Raw genomic sequence first — 5,322 nt, 5'->3', positions numbered from 1 at the left:
ACGCGAGGTGAGACCCATCGGGTTCTTAACCTCCCACAGGCAGCGTCACATCTTTTATATGACACTTTATTTTGTTGTAACTATATCAGCATTTTTGCTCCTCTATTTCGACGGAGCGAGACTCGATCGAAATGGCAAAACTCTGCTTCATAATTTTTGCGAACGGAAGAATCGAGTGTTTCAGAGAGTCGACTTAACGCGTGGTTACAGGGCAAGATGGGTTCGAGCTTTCAAGCCGGCGGCGGCGGCTGAGCAAAAGCGGGGGAATAAAATTAAGATCACTTTCCCTGACCGCCGGAGTCCCGATCGAAGGCCTTTTGCATAACGGTGACACAACGCAGCAATAATATCTATTACCGGTTCACCGGTATGCGGTGTGAATTGCGCGTGAACACACACGCGAAGCAGCAGACAACGAATAATACATATTTGTCTAACGAGTATTTCGCACGTACAGTGATATTTGCAGGTAAAGTATGAATTGCCTCCGCAGATTGTTTAAAAGTTAAATTTTAAAAACGTATAATCGAATTGGAACCCGAATGAGGCTAATACAAGAGGAAAGTGGGACAAGGAGACGACCTGAATGAATATATATGCATGATTAACGTGCGTGTGTGCGCATGTGTGGGCCCACGTGTATTATCTCTCTATGGGATAAATCGCTTTGTCATTTTATTAATTGGCTGACAATCGGTTAGGTACGGCAATATTACTTATTACACCTGCGTAACGTGGGCTTGAAGATGGAGGTTGTAATACCCGAAGAATAAAAGCAAATAAACAAAATAACGTTCTCTGGTGTAACACCGAGGTTATCAAACATGCGATGGAATCGATTCTCGGTTCGAAAATTCACATCGTCGGAGCGAATATCGCTGAGCAAAAATAAATGACGCAGTTTTTAGATATCGCACCGTGTAGCGAGATGGTGCGATTTTATCGGGTATGCAATCCAGACACGATCAGAATTTTTTTTCTCCACTACACTTGTTACAACATTTTTTAATAATTCATTTATTTATTTATTTGTTACAATTTCTCTGCAAGAAACTCTGTATGTCTGGACATCGAAATCCCGTTTTTGGATCAGGAGTCGCGAAACTTTTTATAACGTTTCGTCGGAGGTGACCAGCCGGCAGTTTTACTAAGCAAGATCTGCTGCATTCATCGATAGTTTTTATCGCATTGCAGTCTGCTCCAAGATTTGGAGATTTATGAAGAAATTGGTAACAGTATTTCCTGGTGTTCAAGAATCTAACGTTCTCTTGTACTGCCAGTGATGCGATCGGTTGTCGAATGCCATCGCGAATCACGGCGTTTTACGAGACTGACCAAAGTCGATTAAACCTGACCGCGAACGAAAGGCCCTTGACTTGATATTTTATTCCGGTATTGCGACACTGGTTTACATCTGAATATTTTTACATATGCCAACCGGGTATAATATAAATCAAATACCGATTGAACTTTAATCGATAAAATTGAACCATATTCAAGATCCGATCGATTCTCCCGTTTATACTTGAGACCAGATTTGTGGGTAGATTATTTTCATCGTTCGCAGGTTATCAATTTTAACCCCGGAGGTCTTTTAACGATGGTATCAAAACTTTTTTTCGATATTTGAATTTTACGTACAGGTTATTAACTTTTTTTTTTTTTTTTTTTTTTTTTTTTTTACGTCGGTTGACCGTACGGCCTAGAGAATTATTTGAAGGATAAATATTTACCAACCAAAACCGCGAAATACGAAATGCAAAATTCTTATGCAAAGTAACAGTTCATAAATATTCGAAATCATAGACACCTGACGTCACTGTGGATCATTAATCAATTTTGTCCTGAATAACGATCATTGACACGAAATATGCCTTTATTGTAAAATCGATTTTTTTTTCCTCGTTTCTTATTCCTCTCCTATGAACTTTACCTAATAGAGCCTCGTTGGCGATGAGAAAGTAGGAATGTCGAAGGTTCATACATCACCTTCCCGAAATTACTCGGACCGTGAATTTGGAAAATATATATATTATATATGTATGTATAGCTACGTCAATCCCCTACCATGATGTAATTGACACGCGTCACCTTCGTCTAAACGCAAACGCGTCAATGACTTTTATAAGAACAAGCAAATTGGAGATAACAAGGAAAGAATAGCAAATGATTTCGATTTTAACGCAGAAAAAATCTCAATTGCGAATGTAACAGCGATGGCATCCCGTATCTACGTGTTTATTATCAAGAATGAGAATTCGAAAGAGTATTCAATAAAGAAACGACAAAGAAGTAGGAAAGAAATTTTTTTTTTTTTTCAAACTGCCTAAATTTGTCGTGCAATTTATTCGTCGCAAGTTAAATACGTAGATATGTTATGTCTGTAATTGAACGTTTGCCATGCTTTATACATTAACATACATGGCGTAAGTGCAATTACATGCGCGAAAATGAGTGAAAAAATATCGTGCGTCAGTTGATACTTATTCATATTAATGGCAGCGTTTTGGCATTCAACATTTCCATTAAAATTTACCGACAGTTAAATTCCATGAGGTCCATTGAGGAAGATGGAATTATAAAAAAAAAAAAAACTGGGTAAAAAAAATTCCACTCAATACATCCCTGCCAAAGTTCATTTTCTTAGAAGCATAACTCAAGGCATATTCTCATCCTTCTCTAATCGCTACTACCGCGTATATTTCAAATTACGTTCCGGAATTACGAGCTGCATCATGTTGGCGCGAGACTAGCGACAGCCAATCAGAGTCACGCTTTGTCCTTAACTCTTCCTCTATTGGCGATCGCAATTTCACCCTCATCGCGCGTCGCTTCCGTTGCGAAAAACCCTTTACGTTGAAGTCGCGCTCTTCCGTTGTTATTCGAATGAGAGCTGCAGAAAAGGATCGCGATAAATGGTTCGTGATTGAAAGTTTCACGGTTATTATCTTTTTCCTTACTTCTTTAATCCGCCCAGCTAGGTTTAACTGGATCTCGTCAAATTGACGATAACTGTCTCCTTCCTTTTTTACCGCCTTTATCTGGGTATAGTCAGATCTCATTATCGCTCAAAAGGGTGGTGCAAGAATCCTTGCATATAGGTGGATATGTATAATTTGATATTTTAATGTCGCGTGAAAAATAATTAGCTTCGGTTCCTGATACAATTAAATAACCTGTAAATCCACTGTCTACATAAGCGGATTCGTGTACGTCAGACGGATACGATTTATTTGCATAAAAATTTAATTGCGATTTTTGTGCAAAAACTTGATCACCTCTACCATTTTACAGACACATCGTTTGAGATTATAAACATGTTTCATTCTTTCTTGCAAATTGACGTTACTCCGATATTTAACTTCGGAGCTAAATCCCTCTTCGTCAAAACCTGACATGTCCAAAGATACGTTTATTTCGGGAAATTCAATTACCTGGGAAAAAAAATGTACACCTCGAATTGAATGCAAATCGTTGCATCTTTATTCAATCTGACTCGTCGGCTTAGGAGTCCTTCGTCAAATTTCTGTACTCTCTCACGTCAGATGCCGATGAAAAATCGTCTTCCGCGTGACGCAGGGTGATTTCGACCGATGCCGAAATTCACCCCAAGTATGAAAATAGGGCAACCTGCGTTACTTTGGTGTAGATGGTTATGGTTTACAAGGATTCTTCTTCTCATTCTCGCCGCTGTTCTTGCGAATAATAAATGTATTCATTTTTACATCTTAAATAAATCCTACAGAAATTAAATAAATGTTACGTAAGTAATTACTTCATTTTTGAGGAAATTTAAGTAAATGTGAGTTTTAGAACAACAAGTTATAATCAACGGATTATTTTATGTGAAAATATTATTTTTCTCTTATTGTTCGGATATAATGCTGATTTCGTGAAGACTATTTTTTATTTTACGTATTAATTTTTATACATAAGAAATGAGAGAGTATATTTTGAGCTAAAATTTATTTCATTTTTACCATACACATATTATATGTATAAATATACTAACCCTATTCAAATGGTTAATTTACTACACATTTACTAGACAAAAATGTAATTAAATATATTGTATTTGTACATTTACCGTACATTTGCCATACAGTATTTGGAATTTACTAAACATTCGGCTAAATTCACGCAATGAATGTACAAATAAATTGGAAATTGAGAATATATTGTATCAGAAGGAATTAAAAGGATTTCAAACATCTCACAACTAGATTCGGAAATGTCGCATGTGGACTTTCAGTTCCTTAGTCAGATTTCGACTTTCGCAAATCTGAGTTCTAAAATCACCCCGGAGAATTTTAGTTTTAATTGATAGCATGTCACGCGTACTGTATTACAAGGTTTCTCAATAGTTTTTGGAAACTCCGGAATTTTCTTGTGAATATACTCAAGTTGTGCGCGTATAAACTTTATACGGCATACTTAACAGTATAAGATCCCAACAAAGATCAAAGAATACCCACGTTAATTTTGGAATAAGCAATTTTTCAATTTCAGATAATTACACTGTAATTTTACGGACTATCTAACAATTTACTAAATTTGGAAAGTGAAGGCTTTTGTAAATTTATTTAAAATTGTATTGTGAGTACGAATTCAGAAATTATAATCTTATTGGTGGGTTTTCAGTGACTGCGTCATCTGTCATGCCCGTCTGTGCCGTGTATCATGAATAAAATAAAGTCACTAATTTTACAAAGTAGTTTGGTGTAGTAGGTAGGGTAACTGTTTAGTACGCTTAAACGTTGCAAAAGCGACGGGATTCGTGTCCCGGTTGTGAGAAAATAATGCGCTCGGCTTTTTTTTTTTTGACAGATCTAATTGTAAAATGCGTTATCATCAATGGCGAGTCGCAAAGGGCTGAAACTCGGTGGACTATCCAATCTGAGAATTAGTTTGATTATTTATTGTGAGCCCATGACGATTGAGACAAATGGCGGTCATCGGATAATCGACAAATATCTCTTTTTCATAGAGACAGTATCGGCGGGTGGTCACAGCGACCATAGTGGGAGCACCTCTCAATAACTGCGCCGCGGTATAATGAGCGTCAGCCTTAAGCGTCCCGCGTTTGCGTACTTTGCCACGTGACGCAAAAAACAACCTCCGTCGTTAGTTCGGACGCGACTCGTAGATGGCGGGTGCTTGGCCAAGTCGGAGGGACGAAAAAGCGATCGGCGCATGCGCAGAAGGCTCGGTTCAACGCGTTCAACGGCGGCCGAAGCGAAGCAAAGGCAGCGAAGTCGGCAGCGGTTCGAAGTAGGGAAGGGCAGGCGGAGGCAGGGTTGGATAGAGTAGGGTGAGTGGCGC

This window comes from Neodiprion pinetum, chromosome 4 (genome assembly GCF_021155775.2).
Source record: "Neodiprion pinetum isolate iyNeoPine1 chromosome 4, iyNeoPine1.2, whole genome shotgun sequence".
Classification (NCBI taxonomy): Eukaryota; Metazoa; Arthropoda; class Insecta; order Hymenoptera; family Diprionidae; genus Neodiprion; species Neodiprion pinetum.
Note: the sequence above shows the minus strand (reverse complement) of the source record.